The sequence below is a fragment of the Thamnophis sirtalis genome, unplaced genomic scaffold (genome assembly GCF_051295495.1).
Source record: "Thamnophis sirtalis isolate CommonGarterSnake01/CBP01778 unplaced genomic scaffold, rThaSir2_p1.2 scaffold_7, whole genome shotgun sequence".
NCBI lineage: Eukaryota > Metazoa > Chordata > Lepidosauria > Squamata > Natricidae > Thamnophis > Thamnophis sirtalis.
The window spans coordinates 13564468-13572277 of NW_028261387.1; positions in this window are offsets into that span (position 1 = coordinate 13564468).

The window sequence follows — 7810 nt, forward strand, 5'->3', positions numbered from 1 at the left end:
AAAAAAAATGAATATGTTCGGTACACAGTTTGGAGCCTAATAAGTCCAACTCTCAATGAATTGGTTTTTGACAGTTATGAATAGTGAGACCAGCAACATTAAAACAATGAGGGAGCTAACAGCTGCGATGAATCTGAGTCTGAATAAATCAGCAACCATACACATAATGTCATTGTAACTGTAGGCCAGAACCTCTACAACTATCTGATTGCTTTTACCAATACCTGGAACTCTGGCATTTTAGAAATATTGGAAGAATGTTAAGACTGGTGAAAAAGAAAATCGGAATAGTGGTCAGATGTTTACTGGTCTTTAAAAGAAAAAAAAAGCAGATCATTGCATTAAGGTTTCCATCTCCAACAGTCAGCGATGCTTGCACAGCGATGTGCAAAAGAGCTGTACAAATTGAGAAATAATGTGATCGTAAAAACAAACAAACAGGGCCATTTTGGTGTCCTGGTTAAGGCACAATAAAGTTCATATCCCATTTTAGGCATGAAGCCAGCTGGATGACTTTGGGATTTTCACTCAGTCTTAGATTAAAGCAGTGGTAGTCAACCTGGTCCCTACCTCCCACTAGTGGGCGTTCCAGCTTTCATGGTGGGCAGTACAGGTTTTGTCCGATACTGAAGCACTTTCCTTTTTCAAATTTAATTGACTTCCCTACTTTATAAATCACCATTACTGTGGAACCGATGGGCGGTTAGAAAATTTTACTACTAACAGAGATACAAAAGTGGGCGGTAGGTATAAAAAGGTTGACTACCCCTGGATTAAAGCATTGGCTGGCAGAGCTGGCAGCAGAGTCGGACAATGAGGAGGTTGGGGATGAACATGGGCCAGTTCTGGGGGCTGAGGAAAGCTCAGACGAGGGCTCTGCATCAGAGGCAGACAGGGAGCTAGTCAGCAGAGGAACAGCTGGAGCCTGTTCCTAGTGTGTGCATGCACAGAGCTACGATAAGACAATAACAACTAAGAAAGCAGGGTCGGCCTTGGAAGTGATAGGAAACAAAAGGGGAGCAAACAAGGAGGAGCTTTTACAGGAAACAATTAGCTTCTTCGGTCATTTCAAGAGTGGAAAGTTCTGTTTGTGACTATAAGAGACTCTGTGCCAAGTGTTGCCTTGCCCTGCATTTGGAAACTAGTTATCTGGCAGCTTGCCAAGCGAGATAAGGTTCGTGTTGATGAACATGCCTCCGAGAGACTGTTTGCCAAGCCGAGGTGGCGCAGTGGTTAAATGCAGCACTGCAAGGCCACTTCAGCTGATTGTTATCTGCAGTTCAGCGGTTCTAATCTCACCAGCTCAAGGTTGACTCAGCCTTCCATCCTTCCGAGGTCGGTGAAATGAGGACCCGGATTGTTGTTGGGGGCAATATGCTGACTCTGTAAACCGCTTAGAGAGGGCTGAAAGCCCTATGAAGCGGTATATAAGTCTAACTGCTATTGCTATATTGCTATTGCTATTGCTGACTGTGAATAAAAGGAATTCACAGTCGTGTAAATAAAAAACGGTTTTGCCGGGACCAAGATTCTGCTTCATGCTTTTTAAGGAAGCCCACCCACCCAAAATCTCGCCAGAAAAATTGCAGAGACTTGCCCATGTAGTCATCAGGAATCAAGACTGACTCAAAGGCATGCATGACTCAAAGGTGCACCTACGTAGACTCACACCTACAAAGCACAGTCAGGAAAAATGGTCTCAAAATTTCCTAATCATTTAAAGTGTGACAGGTTTGGTGTTAGAGAAAGAGTAGATCAGGCCACACACATGCTGCTTGAAATACGGCAAGATTCTGCTGGCCCAAAACTGCTTGCGGTAGTTTATTTATTTATTTAGAAAATGTACATTGCTGCCTATTCACACATGGCGACTCAAGGCGGCTTACAAGGACATAAAAATATAAAACAGCCTTACAGTTTACAGAGCATTATTTTGCCTTGGTCAATTTTACCTACGTTGGTAGACATTATTTCTCCAGTAAAAAGTAATGTCAACAAGATGCCAAAGAGTAGAGCTGCCAGAATGGGACTGCATCAAACTAGACCAGGGGTCTCCAACCTTGGCAACTTTAAGCCTGGTGGACCTCGACTCCCAGAATTCCCCAGCCAGTTTGATGGTGGGGGAATTCTGGGGATTGAAGTAGGGGTGAAATTCAGCAGGTTCTAACAGGTTTTAGAGAACTGGTAGTGAGTAGTTCATAGAATCGGCAAAGACTTTAGGAAATAAGAATGTATCAGACTGGAAAGGCTGCATTGAATGCAAAACTAGAATATTTAGTAAATAATTATTAGTATCTATCTGTATTCAGTGACGTGCGGTGAGGCTTATGGCTGGTGAGGCAGTCCTCTCCCCAACATCCCATTGACTAAAGCGCTTTCTTTTGCTCACCTGAGCTGGCGGGCTGCCGCAGAGACACGTGGGCAAAAGAAAGTATCTTTCGCCTGCCTGAGCTGGTGGGGGCTCCAAGCACCGCAGGCTAGACTGAAGCCGGAGGTGACACCCCTCCCGCCGGGTAAGGTGGGCTGCCCTCCCTGCCTCTCCTACCCCCTTCCCTCTCTTCACTCAAATAAACTCTCTCTCAAACAAACAAACAAACACACACACACACACACACACACACACGCACACACACACACACACACAAAGTTGCACCAGGAGGATTAAGTTTGAATTCCTCCCCCTCTCTCCGACCCACACGTACCTTTTCCAGCTGTTTCACAGAGGATTTCAACTCTGCTCTTGCCTGCCATCATGAAAAGAAAAAAAAAACGTAAAAGGAAAAAGGCAAGAGCTGAGGTCAGGCTGGGCTAGTTGCTGCCAGAGTCGCCATGGATGACTCTGCTTAACTGTTTAAAAAAGCCTCTAAAAAAACGCCCTCTACAGGAGGAGGCAGGAGAACAATGTGCCTCATCTACATCAGGAATTTTTAACCCTTGCTTAACTCTACTCGAGTGATCATAAAGTCAGACTAGATGAGGCACGTGGTTCTACTGCCTCCTCCTGTAGAGGGCGCTTTTTAGAGGCTTTTTTAAGCACTAAGTAGAGTAAGTCTTAGTTAAGCACTAAGCAGAGTCAGTCACTGTGACTCTGGCAGCAACTAGCTCAGCCTTTTTCCTTTTACATTTTTTTTCTTTTCATGATGACAGTGGTGAGGCTCTGCCTCCCCTGCCTCCCCTGACTGCACGTCCCTGTCTGTATTGGGACCTTTAGGTGGCCCCAGAGTGGGATGGGAATGGAGATTTTACAATATCCTTTCCCCAGGATATTGGGGCTTCAGAGTGCGGAGGGAATGGGGATTTTGCAGTATCCTTCCCCTGCCATGCCCACTAAGCCACACCCACAGAACTGGTAGTAAAAAAAATGAATTTCACCACTAGGTTGAAGTCCACCAGGCTTAAAGTTGTCAAGGTTGGAGACCCCAACCTTGAGACTGGATTTTGGCAACTGGAATCTTTTAACTTTATCAAAGAATGAATCTAAGGTCTACATGTAACCTTCTGCTTCAACATTAATCAATGGATCCTTCTCTAGAAGAGAATGGCCAGCTTCAATTCACATAGGGCTTAAGCTAAGAAATGTTCCCATTGAAGCTCCAGTGAAAAATATTGGGCTGGGCAATCAGAAACAGGGTTCATGTTGATAATTGAGCAACATGTTGATGTTGACTATTATCAACATCAGTGCTGCTAATCTTCAACTTTTATTGGTGACCGAAGGGGAAGTTATTACTTACTTATTTGCCCTGGAAATTTCCAATCTTTCTGACCTTGGAAATAGTTGTATTTTAGAATTCTATAAGCTGAGTGTTCCATCAGATTCTGCTGCTTATTCAGAGTTAACATATCACTTCTCTGACAAATGTACTAGAAATAATTGTAGCTGTGGCTCACAAGTATCTTTCTTCCAACATAAGTTGGTGCTAAGTCTCAAGACAATTTTGGAAAGCACTTTTCAACTGAAGGTCCCAATACAGATGGATGCTAATGATTATTTACTAAATGTTCTACCGTGTTTCCCTGAAAATAAGACAGGGTCTTATTTTTTTCCAACCCCCCAAAATAAGTGCTTATTATTTTTGAGGTGCAGGAGGTGGCGAGCATGGTCACCGCATGGCTGCTGCTATGTTGCAATATTTTCAGGGAGGGCTTATTTTCAGGGTAGGGTTTATTTTAGTGCATGCGCTCAAAAGCCCGATTGGGCTTATTATCCAAGGAGGGCTTATTTTCAGGGAAACAGAGTAGCTTTGCAGCCTTTCCAGGGAAACAGAGTAGCTCTGCAGCCTTTCCAATCTGATACATTCCTATTTGCTAAAGTTTCCATGGAGTTAAATTCTCCTAAATTCTATATGGTTCACAGAAGGGTTAGAAATAAAAATGAACACAGGCTAGACAGGAGCTGATGTCACAACGGTACGACATGCGATCCCGGAGCTCCGAGATCGCAGTCGATATTTTTGCTGCTGGATGGTCCTTTTGGACCTAAACCATCCCGAAGAGACAGTGACAGGGAAGAGTACGTCTTGCTGATCTCAGAGACATTGCAAAGTCCCTGATTGATCCAAGAGAATCTCTTCTTGCCGGCAACAGAAGCGCAGCCAAAAGCTGCTGAAGTTGAGACAGCTCCAGAATGGGAGGAAAGCGGAAAGAGAACATGTGTCCATCTGGTGAGGAAATTTTATTGTTATAAAAGAGACTGCCCCCCAAAAATCAAAGCTAAATTAAACTTGCAAAGAAAAGAAAATAAGCAGTGAAATTAAGCTATATTGGACAGTGTGTTATCCTTTTTTTCATTTTCTTTTATGGATGGAAGTTTTGCAAATATTTCCTACTTTTTAAAGTGAAAGTATTGGTTTTTCTTCTTCTATTTCTTTTTTTTACCTATGGATTAAATCTTTTTCTTTATTTTTATAATATTGGTTTGGATGGTTTTTTTCTCTTTATTTTGCTCCATTTAAGATTTTTGTTTCTTTTAAGCCTGGAATATAAAGAAGATATAAAAGGAATATAAAGAGGGTAGTAACATCAGAGGGAAAAGAAATTACACTGCCACTTGGAGGTTGGAGTTGAGTCCTGGAAATATTGCTTTCTCTTTTTTCTCTTTGATCATTTTGACTTTGCACTTCAAAGGCTTCAGCTTGTTTACAGAAGAGATAAGGAGAAGAGCATAGATTGTTTATACAAGTGCTCTTTGGATGCCTCTTTGGAAGCTGGAGAGAAGTGAAAACAAAACCTTGTTTTGAAACTAGAGTGGCAGTGTTTACTAGTTGGAAGTATGGCACAACACCAAAAAGAAACCATAACATTACAACAGATTATGTTTGAAATTCAAAAATTATTAGAAACAACAGAGAGAATTGAGAAAAGATTGGAAAATATAGATTGTAATGCAGTAAAATTCGATGGAAAAATTGAAGATATCCAGCAAATGGAAAAAGTGAAGGTTAGAGTCCAAAAAACCCAAGGGAAAAATGAACCAAGAAGCAAGATAATTGTAGATACTGACAGTGAACTGTGTGTGGTTGGAGATGGAAAGAGTGAAACATGGAAAGGGAAGATAGATGGAAAGGAGCTCTACCCCAGATTTCAAGGTATAGAAGAAGAAAAAAGAGAAGAATTGATGGATTCAAGGAGAGAAACTTTGACAAAAGCACTACTAATAACCAAAGATAAGCTGATAAAAGAAGCTGATGGAAGGTCTTGAGATTTTACAAGATATGCAAAAAGCAACAAGTTGTGAAGAGAAGTCCACACAAATTTGATTAAGGAAATAACCAGAAGACTAATTCCACAAATGGCAAAAGACATAAGACTGCACTATTACTGGAAAGACACAGTTGAGATATGAAGACTAACCTGTTTTTTGCCTCCCTGGGCTCCAGAGGCTTTCCTTGAGCTTCCAGGATGGCAAAAATGACCTCCCCCAGGCTTCTGGGGGCCAGAAACAGACCTATTTCTGGCCTTTTGAAGCCTCCGGGAGGCCCATTTTTTGCCCTCCCCGAGCCTCTGCACAGGCCCTGCATTTACCTGGAATCCAAATTGAACTGTGTGGAGACTCCTGGGAGGGGTGTGGTGTGGTGGGTTGGGCGGGGCCAGCTAGGAGTAGGATTTGGGGGTTCACCAAACTGCGCAGAATCTTTGCTAGAGCATCATCTGAACCCAGGCAGCCCACCCATGCTTAGTAGCAACACATTTCACAACACTATATGGATCTGGGCCAGCGATGGTATTCAGCCAGTTCTGACAGGTTCTAGAGAACTGATCGTGGAAGTTTTGAGTAGTTCAGAGAACTGGAAAATAGGCTGGCCCCGCCTCTGCTGCCTCCCAGCCTCCCAGATGATCTTTGCTTGCCCTGAACAGAAGAACGGAGCTGGAAAACAGGTTAGTGGGTTGGGGGGGGAATGGGGATTTTGCAGTAACCTTCCCCCAGGACTGGGGAATCCCACCACTGATCTGGGGCCTGGGTCATCTTCCTTGACTACCTTATGGAGAATCTGACCATCACATAGAGAAGATACAGCTTATTGTTTTCTAGGAAGGGAGTAGCCCTAGAAAAATAAAGGAATGTGCTAAATGACTTCTGAGAAATTTAGATTTTTCTCAGATTATTTTAGCGGTTTCCCTAAAATAAACAAAGCTGAAATGTTAAGAAGTTTAAGCGAGCAGTGTGTGAGGAACATGTGGTTTCATTACTTTACCTGGAGCTAATTATAGTAATTTCAAACCCTGAGAGAAAGGAGTTGGAAGAATGTGTTAAAAATATAATTGCAGTCATATAATACTATGATTATGACCACATAGGTGGGTGAAGACGATGCCAGAAAATATTATGGAAACTTTCAAAGTCAGAGGTTTCCAAGTTGAAATCCATAGCACGTTTCAACTGATGGCTTCAGGAGATCTGATGGTTGTTGTTGTTGTTGTTGTTATATATTTTATTCATTAAACATGAAAGTCAGCCAACTGAACATTCAAAAATGCATTGCAAATATCATTGACTGGTGCTAATGGTTGATACGGTTTGCTACCAGCGTCCTAGGTATCAACCAAGTACCTTCTTAAAATATAAGATGTTCTGAGTAGCAGTTTTTTGTAGTTCCACTGGTGTTATTGCAGGAAGCTGCAATTTGTTGATATATCTTGTAAAATTCTTGGACATGGTGCCAAGTGCCCCAATGACAATGGGTATCACTGTTACATGCTTCATCTATAGCCGTGTAATTTCGATGGCTTGGCGGCAATATTTCATTATTTTTTCTAGTTCTTTTTCTTCAACTCTGGCATCTCCAGGACTACTACTACTACTACTACTACTACTACTACTACTACTACTACTACTACTACTACTACCACCACCAACAATAACAATAACAGTTCCTAGGTCCTTGGTTAGGACTCAAGCTGTTTAGGCTACCAACCAGCTCCAAAGGCTGTGAATCTCACCAAAGATGATGATGATGATGATGATGATGATGATGATGATGATGATGATGATGATGATTATTATTATTATTATTATTATTATTATTATTATTATTATTATTATTATTATTATTATTATTATTATTATTATTATACAATTGTATCACAGCGGCCAGTTGTTTCGCCAGATTTGGCATTGGTTACTAGTCGGGCCCCACCCAGGGGCCTAGGACGTCGTAACGTATTTTCGTAATATGCGTGCAGATCCAAGCAGTGCAGCTTTTTGCATTTGACTGATGGTGATTTTGTCAATTTTTAACTGTTTTAAATGTAATTCCAGTGTTTTTGGAATAGCACCCAGTGTGCCAATTACCACTGGAATTATCACTGC